Genomic DNA, 26,555 nt, shown 5'->3' with positions numbered 1-26,555 from the left:
ACTATTTCATCTGCTCCATAAGCGTATATAGGGCTCTGACACTACAGTCATTGCGTTTATTCACTCCTCAGTCTCCTCATATAACGCACACACACACATCAACATACACACAACATGGCTAACTATAAAGAATAACGCTCACACACACACACACACACACACACACACACACACACACACACACACACACACACACACACACACACACACACACACACACACACTCGCACTCTTAATAATCTCTGGATTATATTTTCCTTTTAACAGACTGTAACAGAATGATAAAAGGAGGGAGGAGATTGAGAGCAAACTTGCACACTGCCTCACAAAGCTATGTGTTACACGATCCTTCTTTAAAAAGGTCCCGCTTAATGCTAGACAAATAATCTGGCCGACATAAACTATGTGAACTACATGGCTTAACCTCGCTTTAAAGTAGCTTGTAACCCTAAGAGAGCAGGCCTCCCAAAGAGAAAGAGAGAGAGGGAGAGAGAGAGAGAGGGAGAGAGAGAGAGAGAGAGAGAGAGAGAGAGAGAGAGAGAGAGAGAGAGAGAGAGACAGAGAGAGAGACGGGCATCTGAGTAGGGGTGGGGGCACAGATGTGGGGCTCTAAGCAGGCCACCCCCAGAGCCTGCAAGGGGAATTCTAATCACCCTGTACTATTTCAATAGAGCACCAACACACATACATACACACACACACACACACACACACACACACACACACACACACACACACACACACACACACACACACACACACACACACACACACACACACATGCACACAAAGGCATGCTTGCCTTAAGTCACATTCTAAATTGGATCCCAGGAGCATTTTCCCCACCTTGTTCACCAAAGGCATTGTGTATGTTCTCTCACTGCTTAGCATATGCTGGGTAACCTGAGTAGGCTTCTGCGCACACACTCTTACACTCTTTCCAGAAGTTGCTGTTTTATTATTATTTTAGAAGTATTTTCCATCAGGAGCTTAATTAGATTCGATACACTGCACATATATCTATAATGTTGCAACTTGGACACACAAACACACACACACACACACACACACACACACACACACACACACACACACACACACACACACACACATTTGTTCGATTTCACAGAACTTTAGGAACAAGAACAAGGCAAGTTGAGAGACACGAGATGGGGAGGCGGTGTTTGTGAAAAAAAGTGTTTATTTATTTTTTTTTGTTTCACCACTTTCCCAAGAGTTTACCTAAAATGTTCCTCTGCCATTTTGTGTTAAATTTGATGAGTGACAGATAAAGGGTTCGTAACTCCCGTTTTTTTTTGTTGTTGTTTTTTTTTCATATGTTGCTGTGTTACTGGAAGTACATCTTGCACGGGACGCAACCTACAGCGGTGCACTAGCTATTCTTTTATTATAAGTGGATGTGGATGCGCGGTGAAATTTCATGGTAAACACTGAAAAAAACCTCTGACCGCAATACTTTAGTGAAATGTTCTCCATATTAACCAGAAAGTAAGCGTGAAGTAAACTTCTCCCAATATTTGTCTTTTCAAGACCTGCAGTTTATTGGGAGACGGGGCAGATCAGAGAGCAGACAGGTCCTATTGTACAACAATAGGCGTCTGCCAGGCGAATTTCTAAAAGTAATAGGCGAAAGCAGTGAAGTGTTGACTTTACAAAGGATGTGTGTGTGTGTTGGGGTGGGGTGGGGAGAGGTGGGAGATATATACACCCTCCCTCTCTCCTAACACCCCCATCACCCCCCCGCTTCTCCACCACTCTCGCCCGGCTTTCCAGCAGGCTGGCAGGCGAAGTTAACATTTTCACAGAGAATATTCCTTCCCTCCAATAGTGGAGCGTAATTCATTTTCCATCTCTGTTCATTAATCATTGTTAAAATTAGTGATCCATTTCTTCCACTCTGCCATCTGCACTCAGCTTCGTTACAAACATGACACCTTCCCGCATAATAAAAGCTGACAGGCACGAGGATGCCTTTCCAAATAGCTTTCTGCATATGTGCACCTCTACAACTGATGCCGTTGTCAGACAAAAGTAGGTTATTTAAGCAGCGCTCCTCACTTTAACAATGCACACACGCACACGCGCAGGCAAACATCGCGGGTAGCCAGGTAGACCAGCTGAACGAGCCTGGAAAGACATATTTACATTTACGACTGATTTACTATATGTGCCTACAAATACAAATAGCAAATAGCAGGCACTGATTCAAATGTGAGTACTATGTACCTATCTGTCCTTCACTAACTAGTAAATTCACCAGAACAGGAAGCTGAACTTATGTGATTTATTACTATTCAGCGGTTGTGTGATAATATGCACACACAAGCACACTGAGGTTTTATTTTAGCTTTACTTCTTCTCCATTTATTATCTGACCTCCTTAAACCTGAGCACCAGTGCATGTGTGTGCTTTCTTACCTACTGCATCATGTTCTTATTTCCCAGAAGGGAGTTAAAAGGAAACTGAAAGTCTGCTTTGTGGGAAAAATTATAATAAAATATGCTTAATACTTCCACCTACTCCTGAATGATATTTCCATTGGATATTACATATCAGAGTGACCTATTCTCTAGGCAGGTTTAGACAGACAAGCTCTTTGTTCTGAGCAAATGAGAGTGCATATTAATGTTACATTGTGCGTGTGTGTGTGTGTGTGTGTGTGTGTGTGTGTGTGTGTGTGTGTGTGTGTGTGTGTGTGTGGCTGCCTACATATTAAAGTCTGAGCAGCATATGTGTAAATATGCCAGTAGATTGCGTATGTTGACGAGTGACTAAGTGTGTGTGAGTGTGTGTGTGTGTGTGTAGAGTGTGTTGAGTGTGTTTGTGTGCCTGTGCTGTGCACTCATGTGTGCGTGCTAACTTGTGTGTCAGTGGGTGTTTAGCGCGGACTGTCTCAGTTGGCTGAGGAGAGCACGGTCGTGCTGGTATAATGAGCAGTTTGGACCAGATGATGCTCGTGTGTGAGCAGCCAGAGCCCTCGTTCCATCCCTCCAGATCCAGAGCAGAAGCCTGTGTTTGCTTTCAGCAGGCCCCGACTCGACTCCCTCGATGCCCCCCGCGTCCCTGGCGAGTCCCAGGCTCCTAGCTCGCCCTCCCTGGAGCCTTAAGCCCACACCAATAATCTATATAATGCCCTCAAACCGGGGGCTTTTTCACACCAGAGTTAAGCTCAGACAGGGCTAGAGGACACCATCAGCTGTCTAGCCAACTGCTATCTTAACCCACACACAGACATACACAATTCAGATGCATGAAAAGATTTTGTTTATGAGTCCACAATGAAAGGGGACAGCAGTTAAATCATGTTGTCTTCTCCTTTCTCCCAATTAACTAATTTGATTCCTCTTAAGCCCCCAAAGACATGTCCACACAGCGCAGGCCCATGCACACCCATGCCATACACACAATCATGTTTCATTTCAGGTTCTCAGCACATCTGAATTCCAGAAAAGCCGATGAGCGATAGAGGCCAGGCCCCTCCGGACTGATTAGCATCATTTAAGAAAGCGCAGCGTGCAGAACAGCACCGAGCCCGGCCTCCGAGATGGGTGGCCTCTTGCCACATTACGAGTCAATACCCAGTAAACTCATTTGAATTGAACACGGAGCAAAACCACTCCAGCACCACGGCCCCGGCGCACATTTCCCTTTCACCCCCCCACTTCTCCCTCATCTCATATGTACTCATGTTTTGGTTTTTTTCCCTCCCACTTTTTCCCTTTCTACCCCTCTAAGTGCATCCAATGTTGGGAACTACACAAAACCACCTAAGGAATGCATATACATTAAAAATCACACAATGCCTCTTTTCAAAAAGTACATAGATAACAAAGGAAGGGGGGGTGGAAAGCATGCTCAGCCACCCCCTTCCAAATTAGATTAGCGATGCAAATGGCTTAAATTTTTTAAAGCTTTTGAGAAAATCCTACTTATGGCTGCGATTGCGTGCCAAAAAGTTCATCTGGCCTGTAAATTTAAGCATGGATTACAAATATTCAAATCATGAGCTTACTGTTCAAATAAACATTTCCAACAGGGAGAAAGTTGCAAGGCATACACTTTTTAATATAATGCCTTCCCTGGCATCAGATCGCCATCCCTCAGTTTCCAGTCCTAATAAAACATAACTGTTCCAAAAAAAAAAAAAAAAAAAACACACAAAAAGAAAACAAAAGAGTTAAAAGTTCGTCTTTTTATGTTCGTTTTTTTTTTTCCCTCCAAACTGATTAAACAGACTTGATGGAATCTGTAATGACTGTAATTGTAACCACTTATACAATTACACTGTACTGGGTGAGAGACAGTGTGTGCTGATACTCTGCCTGGGACAGCGGTAGAGCCACAGCAGGTTATATGTAGAAGGAAAAGGAGAGAGAGAGACAGAGAGAGAGAGAGAGAGAGAGAGAGAGAGAGAGAGAGAGAGAGAGAGAGAGAGAGAGAGAGAGAGAGAGAGAGAGAGAGAGATGGCTTAAGTTGGTCAGCTGCTAGCCACATGCTTTGTTATGCACCTCCTCTCTAAGTCTTATTCCAGAAATGCACTGCACATGGATTCAAAACTGACCACTCTACATTTCTTATTCTTTCCTTCAGTGATCAGATCTATCTATCTATCTATCTATCTATCTATCTATCTATCTATCTATCTATCTATCTATCTATCTATCTGTCTGTCTGTCTGTCTGTCTGTCTGTCTGTCTGTCTGTCTGTCTGTCTAGTGTATCTATCTATCTATCTATCTATCTATCTATCTATCTATCTATCTATCTATCTATCTATCTATCTATCTATCTATCTATCTGTCTGTATGTCTGTCTGTCTGTCTAGTGTATCTATCTATCTATCTATCTATCTATCTATCTATCTATCTATCTATCTATCTATCTATCTATCTATCTATCTATCTATCTGTCTGTCTGTGTGTCTGTCTGTCTAGTGTGTCTATCTATCTATCTATCTATCTATCTATCTATCTATCTATCTATCTATCTATCTATCTATCTATCTATCTATCTATCTGTCTGTCTGTCTGTCTGTCTGTCTGTCTAGTGTGTCTATCTATCTATCTATCTATCTATCTATCTATCTATCTATCTATCTATCTATCTATCTATCTATCTATCTAAGTCTATCTATCTATCTATCTATCTATCTATCTATCTATCTATCTATCTATCTATCTATCTATCTATCTATCTATCTATCTTTCCATCTATGAATACATGTATTTAGTTATTTATTGCCTTACCTCTTGTCTTCAAGACACCACAGACACGTGTCCACGCTCCACGTGAAAAAAAAAAACCCTGCAGATTATTATTTTTTAATTTATTATTATTTTTTGACAGCCGAGATCAGAATAGCCCCCGCACCCTAGACCAAGAGTGCCGCATTAAAGTCTTCCACATTTGCAAAATTGCAAACAGATGCAACTCAAGTACCTGCAAATAATCTGCCAAGACCAATTTCAAAAGGGAGATTTCCAAATATGTGGAAGTCATTAGGACGCGTATTATTTTTGCGATGAGCAGGAGGCTCGGGTTGGCTTCAGAAGCAGATGGGTGTTGCTTTTATTTAGAAGAGAAGAAGAAGAAGAAAAAAAAGAAGAAGAAGAAGAAGAAGAAAAAAAAGCCAACATGTTATTCCGGCATAAATGAAGATATATAATGCCTGTGAAACAATTACACCCCAAATATTGAAGTTTCAAAGGGAACAAAAGAATGTCAAATTTCTTTTCATCATTGCCTGCTGCAATCTATCATCTTCTATGAGTGTCTGCTTTTTCGTCTTGTTGCTTGTCACTATAGATAAGACATGAGACAAAAGAATCTAAAAATTAAAGGTAAAGATATTAGGTACTTTCTTCTTCTCTTTAACTGAGCCGTGTCCCTCATTTTTCATTCCTAGTCATTTTTTTCAGCATCTGAGGTTCGTGTTTCTCTCTCTCTCTCTCTCTCTCTCTCTCTCTCTCTCTCTCTCTCTCTCTCTCTCTCTCTCTCTCTCTTTCTGAAAACTTTTAAATAACCCCGTGCCTCATTTTCTAAGTAAAACATTTTAACCACTAAGTATTTCAACATACATCATCTCCATCAAACAGGCTCCATTTTGCATGCATCCTTAAGAGCAAAGGGAATATTAAATATTAAATTCAAATGCATATCAGTCTGCTTCATACTAATCCTAATTTCATACCGAGACTTCAGAACAAATATTTAGGAGGAATAAAATTGTGTTATTAGTCTGAAATATGATCATCCTCAGAGAGGTAGAGACAGTTTCATCCTCTTGATCAAGATTCTTAAAACAATAAGCATACAATCAGATTCCTTATTACTGCAACAGTAGGAAGCATTTTAGGATTTCCACTCACAACACACAAACACACACACACACACACACACACACACACACACACACACACACACACACACACACACACACACACTGTGTTTGAAGTCTGACAAACTGAGACAGAATGGAAAGGAGGTGATCAAGTGATCAAGTGCGTGAGAATTCTTGGGAATTTCGTTGCCCAGCTCGTCTCTTTCTCCGTCTCTTTGCCCATATTATTCGCTTCCTGTCTCATTGTAGCTGGCAAAAAGAAAATTCAGTAATTGAGCAGTACAGAACATGTGCCCTCCCCACTCGAAGATGACAGATGGATTATAAAAACTTCAAAGGCGAGCATTTGGAGCACCAGGGGAGAGATGGTAGGTATTTGAACTATCATTCTTTACCCAGGAGACAATGGCTGCCTGACATGATGCATACATCAAGGAACAGAGGAACAGTGCAACCACGCACACATAATCTCTCTTTCTCTCTCGCTTGCTTTCTCTCTGAGATTTTTATTTAACATCCTGTTATGAACAACTTTCAGTGGAGCACAGAAAACAAGACGTGCGCAGGAAAGGAAGAAGCGGCCTGAGGTAACTTAGAATACTCGAGCGCTCATGTTTCATAAGCTTAATAATGCACTTTCCATACGCTGCTCTACCTCCAATCAGAGAGACACGCACGAGACGGAGGGCAAACAAGCATCGGCGTTTAACTTGACGGCAAGCGGAAAGTATGTAAGCATTTCAGTAAGTATTTCATCTAATTATCCCGGCGTGCAGGCTGAGGATAGCAGTGTGTTTGCACTCGGTGCGGCCCTGCTTAATACAGAGAGGAAAGCTGCTGCTATCACTCTACCTCATCCTCTGCCTTGCTTTACTTATGACTGTGATCTATTAAAAAAACATGGCCATCTGTCCAACTTCCTTCAGCGCAGAAGCAGCCTATGGGCAAACTACTTTTAATAATATAGAGACAAGATGTAGAGACGCCATCATGCATACATAATGTAGGGAATACGGAACTAACCCTGATTGTTGCTTTCTAATAAAGAAAACCACCCTCTTTAAGAAAAAAAAAAAGAAGAAAGAACGAAAGACTGAATAAAGGCAAACACACTGCCTTAAAGCCATGCCATAAACTCTTCACATGCAGTTTTTGTGTTTAGTCTGTAAAGATGTAGAGAGTGTAGAGATTTATTTTCAAGTTGTAAATGTTGCTATAAAAATGATAATAAATAAATAAATAAATAAATAAACAAAAAACAAACAAACAAACAAATAAAGTTTTTGTTCTCTTTTTTAAATATATAAATTGCATACATTTTATTGACTGTTTATCATCAAGATTGTATGATAATCAATCCGAATGTTAAGATGAAGGTTACAATAAGGATTAAGATTCATATTTTTTTTTCACATGATAAAATCCGCCAGCGTTCAAATTCGTATGAATTTAACATCAATATTGACTTTAGACTACAAATCTTGATTTTCAGAGCTGCCCTTTGGCCTTTATCGTGATCATTCTTATATCTGTGAATCTGAACATGGAGTGAATACAACTCTTTGGTCCACGTGTTTACATAAGCATGTGGGTGTAGGAGTGTGCTGCCTGCAACAATGTGTGTGTTACACCACCCTTCTTGCGTGTGGTCACCTTTTCAACGTCCATCAGGATTTCCCACTTAATCCCATTGGATCATCCCATCACTGCTTAAAGGGTGTTTATGTGTAATGGATTCCATCTTCCTTTCGTCACCCAGCGCCGTCCCTCCCACTCCCCCACTCCATACACACATACACACACACACACACACACACACACACACACACACACACACACACACACACACAAAACCCCAAACACACACACACACCCACGTCCGAGATTATTAATGCATCTCACTTTTCTCACTCTGTTCCAGCAATCAGAGCCACTGTTCCCTTTTACTCTACCTTCAGCTCTAACATTTTCGAGATGTAGTGTAATTAGGTTAATTACAGAAATTGTTTGAAGGAATAATTTGTGGAAAAAAAGTCAAATTGATATATTTTGTTTTTCAGATTTAAACCCAAGGATGTTTGGTGTCTTGATATAAGTTCATTTAGCTGATACTAATAATGGCCTGTCACCCAAAATCCCTTTCTAGCTCCAGTGCAACTAAAAGAGCAAATACTGTAATGGACGTTTTGGACAATGGACGTTTTGGGTGATTGAGTGTATTTGTGGTAACTGGACAATTTTGGAAATTAGATTCTTTCCTTTATTTATTCTTTTCACTATTGAATTACATCTTTAAACAACTGCAAACTAATTAATGTACACAATTCTCCACTTACTCCAAATGTAGTCAATCCACCTAGGCATGTTTGCCGTCCAGGGTTGCCAGGTTTTTTTTGTGTTTTTTCTACACCGAACTGGAACAGATTTGGAACTAGATATTGGGTGGAAAGTCTGTGTAAAGTGGGATGGTTTAAAGATGAACTAGATCTCTGAGATCTTACTTTAAAGCAAAAAACAATAATAAATCACATCAATTTCTACAAACATAGGCGCTGACTGTGTGTGTGCAGACAGAGTGATGACTATGATGTACACAGCCATTTTGGTTGTAAAATGTTTTGGAGATATAAAAAAGGGATTATAGAGTGGATAATATATGGGACTAAAAATCTCCTCATAGACCCAGTTTTTTGTGATTGAGTACATTTAATATAAGACTGGTAGATTGAAACAACTGTGATTTATACTTATTTAAAATGTAAAATTAGAAAAACAGGTACATTTCTACTTTTTTTAATGCGTACAGGAGTTACATAAAGTATACAAACAGATTTGAAGGGCGGCAACGTTAGGAGCAGGAATGTTAGTTTGTTGTCCAAGACGATGACAATGAACTCTTATTGATGTTTACTGAATCTTGAACCTGTGCATTTGAAGCATTCCTCAAAAAGATCTTTCCAGATAAGAGTTGTCCTAAAATCATGTAGCTTAAATTATATCAAAAGTACCAGAAAATACACTCGTATTTCTAGATAAAAGATTAATTCATACTAAAGGTACAACAAGGTATCACATTAGTGACTAAGGAAGTGTAATAAATAAATGAATGGATTAATTAAAGAACGAACAAATAAATGGATGAATGAATGAATTTTAAAAAATGTGTGTTGTCAGCAAATCACCTTCATAGTTCCAGCGATAAACATTGAACATGTCTTAAATGATTAAGTTTATTAAGAATATTTGATTAAAAAATCTTTTTTAGTGCGGATACTAATAAAAACACCTTTAAAAATTATTTATAATTATTTAGATGTTTGCATTATATCTGTCACACACACCCACACACACATTTAGCTTATCAGGGTCTACATCTCTCTCTCCCTTCACTAAGAAACCTGTCAGTCTCTCTCTCCCTCTCTCTCTCCCTCTCTCTCTCTCCCTCTCTGTCTCCCTCTCTCCCTCTCTCTCTCTCTCTCTCTCTCTCTCTCTCTTTCTTTCTCTCTCTCTCTCTCTCCCTCTCTCTCCCTCTCTCTCTCCCTCTCTCTCTCTCTCTTTCTCTCTCCTTCCCTCCCTCCCTCTCTCTCTCAATCTCTCTCTCTCCCTCTCACTCATTCCTTCTCTCTCTCTCTCTCTCTCTCTCTCTCTCTCTTTCTCATTACCTCTTTTTGAACGGCATCTGTGTGTGTGTGTGTGTGTGTGTGTGTGTGTGTGTGTGTGTGTGTGTGTGTGTGTGTGTGTGTGTGTGTGTGAGAGAGAGAGAGAGAGAGAGAGAGAGAGAGAGCGAGAGAGAGAGAGAGAGAGAGAGAGAGAGAGAGAGAGAGAGAGACCCCTCCCTTTCATTACTAACTAACTGCGCTGTTTGATTAAGAGCATGTTAAGAAAAAAAAAATCATATTGAACCTCCATAATTAAGATCACTCTCAAGATTACCCCTGACAACAGAAGCTGAAAAAGAAACAGTGCAATACGGTGAAGATGAGTGCGAGAGAAAAGAAGAGTGTGAAAGAGTTTGGCCTCTCTTCTGTACACACTTATGTTTAGTACAGAGGCAGGGGTGGGAGCTTCACGCTGTCTCAGAGGCATACACTATACGTGCAGGGACAAATACAGGATAGCACAATATTTAGCTTTCTGGAAGTGCAAGCAAAACTGTATTCAACATTTATAAAATACGAAAAATATGACATGAAATTAAGGAAATATAGACCTCGTTTCCCTAAGAAATCATTGTAAATTGTATCAAACAGTGGAGCTGCTCAGTGTCTTAAAAATACTAGTGATATTCATCATACTCCCAGATAAGTATAATGATGTAATTAATGAGAAAATTGATATCAACTAACCCCTCCATCATCTACTCATACACACTTAGGTAAACAAATAGTGACTTTGTCGATAAAGAAACAGATGCATCAACTTTTCCTTACACACATGATCATATACATTTCCGAGGAGTCGAAAGAAGGCACTAAGATAGATGATCAACATAATCTTAGTCCTAAATAAAGCTTTTGTTCACAATAACACACAGACACACACACACACACACACTACACTACAGTACATATGCGAGGCGGCTGCAGGTGCTGTGGGACTCTAATGAAGACAAATAAACGTGCAGGAATGCTAGAAGTGCCATAATAACAAATAAAGATCAATACTGTTCAGAGGAGAATTATTAGCCAGCTTTGTGAATTTTAGCCAAAAGCCTTCGGCTCTGATTTGACTGTCTTTCTCATAAACTTCATCTAGTTCAGTGGAGACTCAAGGAAACACCATATCTTTTGCTCTTTTTTCTTTCTGTCTGTGCTGCTTTTCTGTCTGGGTGCTCAGTGAGGCATTGCGGGTTAAGTAGCCGGCCCAGAGGGAGCTCAAGGAGTGGCGTCAGTCCACCTGGGCCGTGAGCCTGCAACCTCTGAGGTTATAGGTCAGTCCGCAGAACTGCACCACCACCACCACCACCACCACCACCACGCCGTGCATTACCCAGATTCTGGTCTGCCTCCAAACCCAGCGCAGGAGGCCATTAATATAATCACAGGGATGTAGTGTGCGGCAGAGAGCCCTGAGGCTACGGCAATCAGTAGGGCACAGAGAGAGGAAGCGAGAGGCGGAGGGAGGGAGTGGCACGAGAGAAATAAATACATAAACGAAAGGAAAGTCTCCCAGAGCTTCCCCGGATCGGGCCGCACTGAAACGAGATCACAGCGGATCATCGGTCCTAAGAGAGGCGAGAGGCAGGACGTGGGTGTGTGTGTGGGTTTGGGGTTTTGTGTGTGTGTGTGTGTGTGTGTGTGTGTGTGTGTGTGTGTGTGTGTGTGTGTGTGTGTGTGTGTGTGTGTGGGTTTGGGGGGGTGAGACCTCCCATGAAGAAGAGAGAGAGAGAGAGAGAGAGGGAGAGCGAGAGAGGATCATGAATCTTCCCTTCTCAACCTTAGGCCTTTTCTAGCTGGTTGATCTAGCAGTGACTGGTCACAGTACCATCATCATGCAAATTTAAACAGAGACGATCTTTTACCCTCCTAATGACGGCCCACATGTACAGTAGAAAGTGTTAATTATCAACACCAGAGCAGCCCCCCACACACGCACTAGTCACCAGCTAAACTTGTTATAAATGTCTCTTTATAATTGCATATATAATATGAACGCGTGACATTCTGATTCATGGAAGTGCAGAAAAGAGTTTTAGCACGAGATCATTACTCTTAACACTAGTGTCTCTAGCCTATGTTTTTGATCTAAAAGAGGATATGTATGCACGGCGGATCACAGCAGGTTTCTATCTATGGGGAAGAGCAATAATCAAGCGATTATTTCAAACAATGTACAGATAGTGCTAGTTAGGTTATGCGGTGTGCACTAGTTACCAAAGCTCCATATCATAGGGGGGTCATGCATTTGAAATCTAATGATGGCTTACACGTGCATGGTCTCTGGATTTCAGGGGAACAGAATATATGCTCTCACCTGTCAATTAAAGCAACACGAGCCAATCATGGTCATCATTGTGCTCATGTATCACTGCCTGAGTAACAGTTCAAAAAGATGCAAAGTTGGCTTTACTGTATGTGTCTTAGACGAATCATCTGCTCATCCTACCCAGAACAGGGGAGATATATATATATATAAATCAATTCCTGGTGTGAAATGAAATGAACATCATAAACATAAATATAATAGAATAATAAATCACTACCATAAAGTTATTTCTGTTTTATGTCCCTGCACTATTTCCCATTTACACAAATTGGAGCACTTCATTTGATCTGACCATTCATTTAGGCTTTGGGTAAATAAAAATGCACCATGTCTAAGGACATGAGCAGTAGTCAGAATGACCGATGTCTGTAATTCTGGAATTGTGTTACATGGAATCTTGAACCTGGTGCGCTTTCTTCTAGCACAGTGCACTTTTTAAAGTACGGCATCCAACAGAGTGGGCAGAGACAGGAACTGATACATCCTGTACAAAATCACTTGACCTTGGTTAGCCTCCTGTCTATTTTTGACACATTTTCTGACACTTTGAGTGGATTTATAAGTATAAGAGAAACCCGAGTTCTCAGCTTGAACTGGCTCAGATTTCTTTCATCCATGTCCTGCACTTCAGGCTGAAAGCGAGGTGATTGGATCGTCCGTGTGCCGTTTTGCTGATCCATACTGACAGCCTTATTTTCTCAAACAGGCCAAGTTTCCCTGACGCTTCCTCCCTCACTAAACTTAGCTCTCTCCCAATTACATCGATTGGCACAACAGCTTTAACAAAGAGACACAAATGGGCACAGAGACAGACAACAACGTCAAGTGATCAAAAAAGAAAGAACGAAAAAAAAAAAAGATCTGAAGAAGCTAATTTAAGAAAATTGCCCCCAAAATGCATGGAAAATATATTCACAGCATAGTGTGAAATGGAGAAGAGGGGGGAGAGGGAGGAGAGGGGGAAGGAGGAGGAGGAGGAGGAGGAGGAGGAAGCATCTTAAGACTTAAAAGGTGTAAAGGAATCCACACGTCAGGGGAATTCTCTCCAAGAGGCCTTTTAAAATTCACTCCGGCAATAACGCAGATAAAGGCAAATTCCCTAAAGTAAATACTGTTTAACTCTCACCTTCAGCAGCAGTTACTTTAAAACAGTCTTCACAGGAGTGACAGGTCTCCACAAACAAAAGCACTGCTACCGTATACTGATGGCAGGTGTGATGTACAAATGTTTAAACATGTTCGAGTGTCTGTACGAGAAAATGAAAATAGTGAGGTTTCCTATTTTTCAACTTAGAACACGATCACTTATAATGCTCGATTGTTTTGAAAAAGAAATACGAAAACGCAACAGAATGTCTCGCCTCATTTTTTTTACCCAAACTGCAATTCAGGCGCTTTTTGAAAGCAATAACACTAGGAATTTAAAAAGACATTTGCAAGCATTGAGATGTCAATCAGCATGTAATGTGACATGTATGAAGAGGAATTTTGTGCAGCGCACTGTACATCTCTGTCTCTGTGCACCGAACCGCCTCGATATACTTCGCCATGCGCAAACAGATGTCCTTAAAACCTCCGTGGCTTAAAACAGCTCGGATATACACGTACATATATACTTAACGGCTGACTCGGTGTACTCGAGCGACGCTGCAGGCCTGGAAATGTGGTGTGAGGAGAGAGATGCTCACAGAAGAGTATGTGTTCAAAGCTTGGAACATTCGTTAACATTCAGATCTATTTATTTACTTTTGCTTTGCCAGAAAAAACAGTAATACTCTATTAGGACTCTCAGTAAACAGAAAAATCGTCTTTTAAAATGCATAGCAAAAGGCTGCCTTTAAAAAAGGGGCAGTTTAAAAAAAGAAAGATGCTCTTATATGTGAATAAAAAGTGCTTCAACTTCATGAAAAAATAAAGAAATCAGAGAAGGTCTTGATATATTTTGCAAGACAATGCCGTTGCTTAAAAGTCATCAGCAACTATTCGTTGAAAATTATAAATACAACTCGTTTAGCTCCTCCCTTTAGCAATCCCTCCTACAGCACACCCACAAACAAGTAGTTAGGGTATAAATTGTCTGGAGGTTCGCATGACAAGGAGAGCTATCTGAATGCTCATGCCATCTGATTGACTGCCAGTCAGTCCTGATTGGATTGAAGTTGGCGGTCTAGATTTTTTTGTTCCCTCCTATAAATAGTGCCTCAGAGACCAGCATTTTATATCAAAGCAGATATTTTGACAGCCGCTAGGATGTGAGACTTTGCTAAATATTACTACAGGTGTGTCTGGAATTTGTCAAAAAAAAAAAATTGAAGTAGTTACGTATCAAGTCATATCTGAATCAAATAAACCTTCACATTCCTACATATTCCGAGTATTCAAAATCCCACAATTCTGTGCATTATTACATAAAACCCTTAAATTCGTACAACGGTTAAGATTGTTTTTTTCAGCCAGAAAACCCTTAAAGTTTGAAAACAAACAAACAAATAAACAAATAAATCAATTCCACATATCACACAAATTATATATATATATAAATAAAATAAACATTAATTAAATATATATTTTTTTTAAGTTTGGATTAAAGTCACTATAACAATGTTTTATAGAAAATATAATAAAATGACTATATATATATATATATATATATATATATATATATATATATATATATATATATATATATATATATATATATATATATATATATATATATAAAGGAAAAGCACAGACTCACTAGAGGGACCGCACTTTGTGACCCTGCTTTAAAGGGTTAATTCCTTTGCATGCTCTATACTTGTACCTAAGGACTGCTGCATTCAACAAATCAACAAGCTCTGTAACATTTGTCTGTACAGAATGCAGTTGATGGAAGACTAATGATTTGTAATCCCACTATCATGTGTCACCCAAAAGAAAACGACTTCCCTTTCGATTCATGTTCTTTTCAAGATTTTTTCCTCATGTCACCTCAGGGACTTTTTCCTTGCCACTGTTTCCTCTGGCTTGTTCATTAGGGAACTAAATCTACATCCGGATTTTTGTAAAGCTGCTTTGTGACAATGTCCATTGTTAAGACTGCTACACATATACTATTTAATTGAATTTCATTGAATAAATGTTCTACTCTATTCTGTTTCGTGATAAGATATGGACCTCATCTTTCACTTCAAAGCTCAGGAACAAATGTGGCGAAGCACTAAAGAGCCCTGCAGACAGCCGGACATCTCGCTATCACCACTGTCACACACACATACGCACACACACACTCTAGTGGCTTGTTCAAGTGCATGGCGCCGATATGTTAAGTACATCACCCTCTCTTTATGACAACGTCTCTATCTTTCACTTTCTGGCATCACTGCCTTCTATTCCTTTGTAAACCATTTCCCCCTCTCCGGTCTCTCTCTCTCTCTCTCTCTCTCTCTCTCTCTCTCTCTCTCTCCCGCTCGCTCGCTAATTCACAGGGTCTGGTCTGTCTGTGCGGCTGGAGACGCCAATGCTATCATTATCAGCCAATTCAGCCAGCCGTTAAATGGTGGAATCAGGAGACATTTGCTCTCCTCCACTATCGCTGTGACATCATTACCGGGGGAATCAACAGCACAAGCACTCTGACCGTGTGTGTGTGTGTGTGTGTGTGTGTGTGTGTGTGTGTGTGTGTGTGTGTGTGTGTGTGTGTGCGTGTGTGTGTGTGTGTGTGTGTGTGTGTGTGTGTGTGTGTGTGTGTGTGTGTGTGAGTGATGATGTGAAACATAAAATATGGTTTAGGGAGGCAATAATAAGGTCCTACCTGTAAGACAGCAAGAGATGTAGAAGGTTGTCAGATGAGGTTTCCCAAATGTCGAGTCTGGAGAGAGAAAGACAGAGAAGGGGGGGGGGGGGGGGGGTAAAGAGGATTATAGAGATGTTTTCCCATTCAGGGTTAATGACAGCTACAACACTTGTGCAGTTTCTTTTTCTATCCCTCCTTCTCACTCTCTCTCCTCTTCATAACATCACTCTAATAGCCACCTGTGAATCTCCATGACTACATGATCCACTATCAGGCTTCTGGAGTAGTGTCACCCCTGTGTCTCTGGCCTGCTCCTCCCTCGTGGATAAATCATCATCGTTTAGCTAATATCCATTTTTAACCTTGCTCCCTGATTAACAGCACCGCACTCCCTCATCCAAATCCCTCATGCTACAGTGCCACTGAATAACGCTCTACTGTTTTTATATCTCTTTTTTCCACCCTGCCATCACTTTTAAATGATAGGTACTTCGACGGCAACACAAATAACATTTCATTAACCATGGCTGTCACGTCAGTTTCAAAGTGCTGCTATCAGCATTTTAACCTTCACCTGCTCGAGTCGAAGACAAAAAAAAGCATGTGCGTTTTAATGAACTAATAAAAGAATCCCCCTCTCCACTCAAAACAATAAGCAGAGTAAATCAGAGGCCTTGAAACACAAAACATATGGAACACATGTGAGCCCATGGCAATGACTGACCTTTAAATACATCCGGATAAATGTATGAGAAATATAAATAAAATCTAGTTAAAACAGATATATGTTCGTATACACTCGAGAGAACAGAGAAAAACAAAGTCAGATCAAAAAGGCTGGACTTAACACGTTTAATTCAGACAGTCTGGATCCAGTCTGTGCCCCGTTTAAAATCTGACTGCTCACGATTAGGAATTGTCAAAATATTTGCAGCAGTGGAATTCCAACAGGCGAGCGACACGTGTTCCCCTACAAAGGGCCCATCTTCCTCGTGTAACAAGTCGAGAGAATGAGTGGAGACAGCAAACCTAAAATCCCCCAGGCTAAAGAAATCCAGCTATTGTAGTAATAACCCGCGAGACCTGGCTGGGAATGTACAGCTTTCAGAAGCACTTCTCATCCTATTTGTAGCACAGCCATTGATGTGTGTGTGTGTGTGTGTGTGTGTGTGTGTGTGTGTGTGTGTGTGTGTGTGTGTGTGTGTGTGTGTGTGTGTGTGTGTGTGTGTGTGTGTGTGTTTTCACATGTGTGAAAAAAGAGCACTGGTACAGCAGGTCACTGTATTCCTCGTTTTTTACTCTGTCAAAACCATGTGAAACTTTTCTTTCCCGATAAATCCTCGCTGGGGTTTGCCGATCATTCCAAAATGCATTTTTTTTTCTTCTTTTTCTTTCCCTCCTCTCCTCTATTTTTTTTGTTCCGCGAGGCAAGTTTCATTAAAGATCCAATTATGCAAATCAGGTCCTGAAGAGCCAGTTGAATATGCAGTATAATAGTGTACAGTAATAGTTCAACACAATATACGGCATCAGGGGCAGATTTACGAGGCAACATAACTGCACTTCTGCCGTCCTTTGGAGGAAACCTCTTGATCATAATTAAAGGTGCAGGGGCCCTCTTTTCTCTCGGTCGGCAGCCATCTTGCCCAGATCCCCCAAGGGGGATTTTCTCTAGTGGCCCACCCTCTAAGGTCATGACCCGGAAACAGCTTGAGAACAGGCATCATTAAACCCTCTAATTATCCTGGGACACTTCGTACCATAGATATCTGTTTGTCTCAACTATCCCACTGAGCCATCGGAGGAATCTAGCACTATCTGTGGCCTTGCTGGTGTTTCTCGGCATTTAAAATGCCCAGAAAAGAATTCACACAAGGATGAGGCAATGTGCTTAGTCCCAATGATTGACAGACAGTTGCCTGGTTGCACAAAGCCCTTGTCTGGTGAGATGACATGGCTGTAATTTTGTGCTGTTCGACAGCTCAGCAGCAGATCATCCCCTCACCCTGCACTCGACACATTGCAACATTTTTATTAACCTTCCCAAAAAAGCTGTGTAAATTTAAGGGCGGATATCATCAAACATCTTATAAAAGCAAAAAAAAAAAAAGATGTGGAGTGATTAGAAGGCTCTCATTGGCTTAAAGGGCAAGGCCAACGCTGAGGCTCTTCGACTGTCTCTGTCAAGGCTGTGTAAACGGCAGCGACTCAACACAGTCAGACACTATTGAGCCGAAGGGGCTGAGCATTCGCTCTCAGGCCATGAGCACGGACCTCCAAACCACACCTCCTCATAAACAGGCCAGATGGAGGAGCACTGCAATTGAGCTTCATTCATTTTAGGTCACTTTCCCAGATCAAAATTAAAAGTGAGCTTATCACAGCCACCCCAAAAAGTGCATTAAGTCACACTTTAAGAATGTCCCTATCGTGAAGTTTGTAAGACTTTACAATGTAATGCTCACGTTTCTCAAAATATCGTTTGATCCTAGGGGGTTACGTGCTCAGATTTTTTTCCTTCCAAGAAGTGGCACTTAAGAAGAATCAAGCATAGCAACAACCAGTTGCTGAGCTCTTCACTGAGAGACAAGGTTCAGATGGTATGTAGGGTCATTGTTTAACTGCATGATGCACGTATTGTGTATATGATCAACCCATTTCAAAGAATCTAAAAGAATGACAGAAAGACAGGAAGAAAGCAAGAAACTTGTGCCCAATCATTCTCTCTGCAAGCGTCCCAGAGGAGTAAAAAAAAAACTTGCTTGAATAAAAAGCATCTGCACACATCTGTTCAGCTCTGTCATCTGTGCTTGAGTTAGGTTTTTCCTGTGATGCACGCTTATTCTGCATTTCTCAGTATTACTAAAAGCAGCATTACTCGATATATTTCCGCATGGAAAGTGCCTCAGGGTGGGGTAGAGAACACTGTATTATCTCGGACCCCTTGCATCTCCTTCTTTCTCTCTCTCTCTCTCTCTCTCTCTCTCTCTCTCTCTCTCTCTCTCTCTCTCTCTCTCTCTCTCTCTACCCCGGCAGACAGACAGACGCTCCTTCTGGTGGCACCCTGGCACGAGGCAGTAGAGACAAGCTCATTCGTCACCACCTCATCTGTCAGGGCACTCTTTATTCTTAGATCACACACTGATGTCTGTGATTAGCCTGTTCAAAAAACTTCCACTCTTTAGCCCTCTCTCTCTCTATCTCCCTCTCTCTCTCTCACTCTCACATACAGAATGTCTAACAAATCAGCACTCAACTATAAATGACAATAAATGACACGCAGAGCATTAAATGTTCTTCTTTCGACTATAATTATTTGCTAAAGACAAAAGTTGACAACTGTCAGTAGTCACAAACTAACTCCCATTTGTATGTTGCGTGCGATGACATGATGAACTGCGTCTTCTGCACTGCATGACAGATATTGAATGATGGGTCTTACAAGCTTAATCAATTCAAAAAGACAGGCCTAAAGAGTAAAGTAAGGCACTGCAGTTTAAATGTGTGATGGTGGGACAATGCTACGAGGATTTCTGGTACAGATTATTGTCTTGCCACACCCTGACTTATAACATGACAGCAATTGAAGAAACTTTGAAGAGGAAAAATATTTGGCGAGTCAAAAAAAAAAAAATCACAAATCACAAATGAACACAAATCCAGCAAAAATCTCAATAATAATAATAATAATAATAATAATAATAATAATAATAATAATAATAATAATAATAATAATAATAATAATAATAATAATAATTTATTATTGTTGTTATTGCTATTATTATTATTATAAATAAAATCCCAGCTAACTACCTATTTTAAAAAAATATAATTGTAATGCATTATCTCCATAAAGTTTAATAATTGTCTTACGATTAAACTTCTCTATCCACATTGATTTCACACTGTTATTATGATTAGGGATTATATATTACCTTTTTCACGTATATTTAAGTTAAGCTTGCTTAATAAGGTTACTACAAAGCCTCAGCAGAGCCTAATGTCAGCGTGTTACCCCGCAAGCACAGTGCAAGCACCCCAAATAAATAAACACGGCACTCGGGGTGTGTAGGGATTCTGCTGCCACTCGGGGGGAAAGGCCTTAGTGTTCCGAGCCACAGAAGAGGGGGGGTCTGCACAACACATATCAATTAATACCTAATCGTCCCGGCCTTGCTGCCACACCACCACCACCACCACCACCACCACCCCAGAGCAGACTGACTAAGGCCCGGGCATCTGGAAGACAATTTCCTCCAATTAAAAGGAGCAGAGAAGCATTTAAGTGTGGAATGGCTGTGTGATCACGTCTCCAAGGCTCCAGCCTGGATCCAGTCGGCTGAGCCGGAGACTGACAGCCCTGGAGAGATCGAGAGAGAGGGAGGGGGAGACAGGAGAGCAGGTCATTCGGCCTTACTCTTGCCCCCTGCTCAGCCAAGAGATATGGCACCAGGCAGGGACGAGCACACACCTCCACACACCGAACAAACCGGGGGACGCACTGGCTTTCCCGGCTTCTGCCAAGTTCCACAGAACACGCACTCTGCCTGCCGAACGAGCACAAGACGCATATGTAAATGAGAGCGGAGACACCAGGGAGGAGACATTTTGACAGGATTGGCTTGGGCTGTTTAGCCCTGTCGAACTGCTATCGGATCTATTGGCAGAGCATTTTCACAAGAGTCTTCATAACGCTTCCTCCTTCACTGAATTTCAATGACTTGAGTATTTCTTTTTTTTTTTTTCAAAAAAAAAAATAAATAAAAAATGTTGCTGATATTTGAATGATGCCAACACGACGGACGATACACTAAAACTTAAAGATTGGGCAAAAAATATTAAATTGTTGCTAATTGCATAATATGTCCATATTTGTTGTTAATTAGTCAACTATATTTACCAATTTTTTTAATTAATTAGGCATATACCATAAACATTTTTAATCACATGGTATAGCGTTTTCTAAAAAGTTTAATGATAAGAGCACAAATGCATTAAAATATCATTTATCTCTAAATCTCTCACTTATCCGTAAGAATTAACTATGTGCTAAGAAATTCTTTATAATAACCACACAGATTACAGCCTTTAACTCAATTCAACTCGACTCCCATATACACATGCTGCGTTCTTTCAAAAAATGTTATGCTACATAACCTAAATGATCATAATCCATATTGTTTATCATTTTTTCATTTTTTTCATTTACGTGTTTTGTCCAAAACACCACATTTCAGGGACGCGTTAAAGCTGACCCCACATTTGTACAGGGTGTAATACTATATGTTAGAAACGTGTGAGCAGACTGCACGTCAAATCAAAAAATAAAAAGCTGAGCTGAGAAAAATGTCTACGCCCAGACACTATTACACACATAATATCTTTCTCAAATACAGTTTAACAATGATGGTGTCTTACTTACACTGCGTGTCTGCACAACCTGTTCCTGACCCTTAGCATTAATAAGGAATGCTGGTGGAGGGGGATATGATACCTTGTTTCAACTTTTCAGGATATTCCATAACAAAATGTCAAATGTAAAATTAAAAAATAAAGGTAAAGCTGAAAAATGATGGTCATTCACAAGGATAAGTGATTAAATGGTGTTTATAAATTGCACCCTGAATTCTAATGCACTGCAGCTCTCCACTTGTTAGGGTCACATCTCTTTCTATCTATCTTTTTAAATGGTCTGCTGTCTCCTTTAAAAACTCACAGTGAGGACAGACGGAGACACCTGCAGTTAGAGTGATGGACCTATGGGACAGTGGTGATTTTCTGGTTATTTAGAAAGACTTTCCTGTATTTGTCCTAATGCTGTGCATGTGATAAGACAGCAAGCCGACGTTGCGTACTTTATTCTATTTATTTTATTTCTGATCCAGTTTAACGCTTTTAAGGAATATTCTAAATAAAAGCAACGAAGCATGAATATATTAAGACTTATTCTAAATATCTAATAATGTCTACAAAATTTATGATGTGAGAAAACCTTTACCGCCCCTGTACACTTAAATGTCATATTTCATGCTGTTAACATGGCAGTGCTCGGAGCTCGTTCTCTCTCTCTCTCTCTCTCTCTCTCTCTCTCTCTCTCTCTCTCTCTCTCTCTGTCTGTCTCTTTCTCAAGCCACGCAACTTTCTGTTTTTCTCGTAAAAATGCGTTATTTCCCAAAGCGTCTACGCCCTCGACAGTCGTTAAAATCTCCATTTTCTGCCAATACGTGCAGGTTTTCTTTAGATAGGAAAGGGGTTGTTAAAGCCTCCTATGACATTTACCCCTCGGTTGTTGAATGCCATCATCATCATCACGTCCCTCCGAGCATAATGTTCCTGAGCGGCTCGATCCGAGCACAAAATGGCAGGTCTCACCGGCAAATCCAGCGCACAAAGTTTGAACACACGGCAACTTCAAGCCTCAGCTCCCATGAGATCTGTAAGAGGCTTCGCCCAAACTCCACACGGAAACGGGAAACGAGAAAGTTTAGAGCGGGGACTCGAACAGAAAAGTTTTTTTGTTTGTTTGTTTGTTTGTTTGTTTGTTTGTTTTGTTTCGTTTTGTTTTCCTTCTTCTCCTGAGCTCCACATCCAGCCGGTCATCAGTAGTAAAGTGAAGGGCGCGTTACTTTTACGCACAGCCTGCCTTTCATCACCATTGCGCGTCAGACAGTCATGAAGCACGGACTAGAAAATAAAATCAAAGAGATCACGTTCATCATGTTCAAGTTCATGAGCAATAAAAAGTCCGACCGCTTCTTTGGTCGCATTCGATCCGAGTGTCTTCTTTGACCACCGCGCACTAAAGACTCCCTGCTATTAGATATATTTAATTACACTGCGCCTTATTTAATCACATAAACAAGAGGACTAAAACATAACGGCACAGCCGCGACATGTACAGTACACAAACTAAGCTTGCACTTTGCCCAGCACACACACGCGTAAAATGCATAAAAGCCTCCCGGAACGTAAAGCGCTTTACTTCTTACCTTCATATGTGAAAGAAAGTCGTGCGCTGCGTGAAGCTCGTCTTGTCTAAATGTTGAAGCGCGGCCCACATGATTGACCTGCGATCGTTTCTGCTGAGCCGAAAAGAGGGGGAGAAAAGTGCGCTCCGGACCTGTTAGGAGCGTCCGCCTCCGGGATCCCTATCTCACAGCTCCGTACGTTTCACAAAGAATTTTTTATTTGATTAACTATTTTTTTTCTGTGTATCAGCCCGTTCATTGATAGCAGTCACCCGGCATCGCAAGACATTTCCATCTCTCGCCTTGCGCTCCCCCTGTCTGGTTAGGTGAAACGCGCCGTGGCGTTTAAGAGCAGCTCTCCATTGTCGTGTAATTCGCTTCGCTCGACTCCGACGGGTCTAGAAGGCGAACCCGCGGACAAAACGCGGACACACTGCTCTGGAAATAATCTCTAATCCCCCCAACGTGAAGGAGAACATTTGCTACATCGCAGCCTCTTATTGACCCCGACTGTCCCGCTGTAAAGACTCTTATTAAACCCCGCGTCACATCGGCGCTCTTGTTTGTTCACACGCCGCTTAATTGGCTCCGTCGTATTAGAAATAATACTCTGCGTATAGCCTGCGCTGCTGGAGGGGAAATTAATATATTTTAAACATAGAGAGAGAGATTTTTACCTTTCCGGAGAAGTGTCCCAAGTCCCAAAGAAAAAATCCAGGGTAGAGTAAAGGAGCGGAAAGGCGAGCATCAGTCAGAGAAGTCCGGAGTGATAAAGCGCGGCGCTCCGCTGCACTGTAACCTTGCGGCGTGTTTAATGTAAATAAGGCAGTTATGTTGCCAGTCGCAGCATTACGGACGCACAGCGAGGGTTGTGATTTTTTTTCCCACCCTCCCTGATGAGAATTAATATTCTGACACGGTGCTAAGGAGCGCTTTTTAAACCAGACGGATCAAAAGCACGTCTATGCGTAAATATTATATTAAATTGGCACTCGGCGGGGCGCAGAAGCACCAAAGCCTCATTCTGCGCTTTAACAATAAGAAAACGCTCCACATAGACCAAAGGTACAAGCCGAGGGGGGTGGAATTGACTTTTATAAAAGACACTTGGATGAGGGCAGAAAAGTTTTGGGCTGAACTTCAGAGATAGGACAGCGCTCAGGAGGATGAGGATGGTGTTGTGGATGCTAGGATAGATTGTGCTTCTGCACAATCTACAATAATACGTTCAGTGTCCCAGAGTTGACAAAAGCTGCTGTTTCAACGGGGTCTTTGTTGTATTAGATTATATAATGATGATGGTGTAATTATGGGAAAAGGTTTTGGAGAAAAAAAATAATAATTAGAATAAGAATAATATAAAAAGTATCAAGTGCTCTGTCGGACTGGTGGTTTTGTAGTGCATGTGACTTCACGAGGGTGATGGCAGACATGGGCATAAAAAAAGCTGAACAATGGGAGGGAAAGGACAGTGATGGGTGATTTTCAACCAATGATTGATTAATTATTCAAAATATCTTGCAATCGGAAGGGATTAGGAGGTGAATAGGTTATGGAGGAGGGGGGCAAACAATTGCCTAATATTACTTCCACAGACATTCAGTCTGACGAACTTCATAATCCATGAAGATAGAGGCCTCCTTGTCCTCTGCCCTTCTGCCCTCCAAAACACCCACGAGATGATCATGATGTACTCCCATGTACTGACTTTCCTTCATAATTTAGCTTTCACTTTATAAGCTGGTTTGTATACGTATGATGTCTCATTTCCAGTGCTTACACAACTGATCATGTCATACTGAAACAATGGAACTGATTATGAACAGTCATCTAATTACAACCTGGGTATTTTATATATTGTAAACATGTTACAGTATGACCGCTGATGCATTTCACTCACCTTAGACATGCTGATGCTTGGAGATTTTATTTTACACTTATGCATAATTATATAAACTACATGGATTTTAGATTTGAAGGGTTTAAAATTTGCTTTAAGTGACTGGCTTACTTTTTACACACACACACACACACACACACACACACACACACACACACACACACACACACACACACACACACACACACACACACACACACACTGTATTCTGTATTTGTGTATTAAAATGCCAGTTTATTAAGTACTCTTACCCAATTATGAATAAACTAACAACTCAGCATATATACCTCTAGCTTTCTCAAAAGGAGCATTAATATTTATTAGCACCCCGAGTGAGGAATCAGTTTCTCTGCACTTTCTGTCCAGACAAAACATACTTTTTTTAAAGATAGCACATTCATTATGCACTATGAAAATCAGATTCTCATGCTGCCCCCTTAAATGGCTAGGAATTCTGCCTGCATTTTCCAGTTTGATGTGTATGAAATTCCTTTTTTTGAACAAATTCCAAAATAAAAGTTTGTCTCTAAAGAAATTAGCATAACCATCCCATTAATAATATCACTATCTCTATGGGAGTGATAGTGGGAGCAGTAGGGGTGCTCCTTTGCTCCATTCTCCATGGATCAGCAGCGTGTTCTCGGCTTCTTTTGAACTTGTTAGAGCAAAGTCAAGTGATTCTTTATCGGTGACAGGCCAGACAAAGCGCCTGCGATGGGAAAGCAGGTCAAAAAGGAAGTTGCCATATGGACTTCAAAATGCAAATTTATAACCATATAGTACATAGAGTGCATCGTATACAAAGGAGCCTAACATTTCTTTTTCTTTCTTTTTTTTTTTTTTTTGTACTTTATAATTTTGTCATTTTGAAAAACAATAAAATAAAAATTAATAACCCCTCGCTGTTACTTCTGTTAATTCTCTTATGCATTACATTTCTGTTTGAGTCTTGTTTATGCAAACAAATTCAAAATCATTGCCTTTGCTCAGCTAATGCCAGCCTTATAGATTTTAGTTTAAAAAAAGAGCGAGAGAGATAAAAAATATATGCAAACTCGTCACATTGACCCATGTGTTTGGAAGGTTCAAATTGATCACTTTTTGTCTGTGCAAATATCAGGACGTATGAAGAATCAAAAGGGTGTTCCAGTAATGTGATTCCTTGTCTGCAACAGGTGCAGAAGAGAAAGTGATTCTTCAGCCTGCTGATTTTTTTTCTTGTCTATTCATTAAGAAATTCCTTTGAGTATATATATTTTTAATAACTTTCTAAACTAGAACTGCTTTATTTATAAATGTAGTGCAGTGAAGTTCTAAATTCAACATGGCTTTAAGATTTTCTTCTGCATAACTCTCATGAAAATGTGCTTAAAATAGATAATACACACTTCTCAAACATATAAATTGTCAGAGTACAGGGTATAGAGCATGAACCTACTCGGGACAACGTAATTTTAGCAAAGAGTTGTGTTTTTTTTTTTTTACTGAAGAAAAAAATCAAACACAGCACATTATGATATAATGCAAGATATTACAATGTTGAACCTTTTTAACAAGCTAAAT

At 40.6% G+C, this 26,555-nt stretch overlaps 1 protein-coding gene across 4 annotated transcripts in view; it reads right to left on the bottom strand.

The window, feature by feature from the left end:
- znf536 (zinc finger protein 536) overlaps positions 1–24,249 on the bottom strand; it is a 181,342-nt gene extending 157,093 nt beyond the window's left edge. Inside the window, exons 1-3 of one of the 4 annotated variants that reach the window (XM_047819994.1) lie at positions 23,114–23,654; positions 22,404–22,808; positions 16,143–16,199 (exon numbers count right to left, since the gene is read on the bottom strand). The gene's annotated coding sequence lies outside the window, so the exon portion shown is untranslated. Of the gene's footprint in view, positions 1–16,142; positions 16,200–22,403; positions 22,809–23,113; positions 23,655–23,769 lie in introns of those variants that run through there. The other 3 variants (XM_047819988.1, XM_047820013.1, XM_047819991.1) reach the window with 3 other exon arrangements.
- Between the last annotated feature and the right edge of the window lie 2,306 nt (positions 24,250–26,555).

This window comes from Tachysurus fulvidraco, chromosome 1, assembly GCF_022655615.1.
Source record: "Tachysurus fulvidraco isolate hzauxx_2018 chromosome 1, HZAU_PFXX_2.0, whole genome shotgun sequence".
Classification (NCBI taxonomy): Eukaryota; Metazoa; Chordata; class Actinopteri; order Siluriformes; family Bagridae; genus Tachysurus; species Tachysurus fulvidraco.
This window is presented reverse-complemented; position numbering and strand designations above follow the sequence as displayed.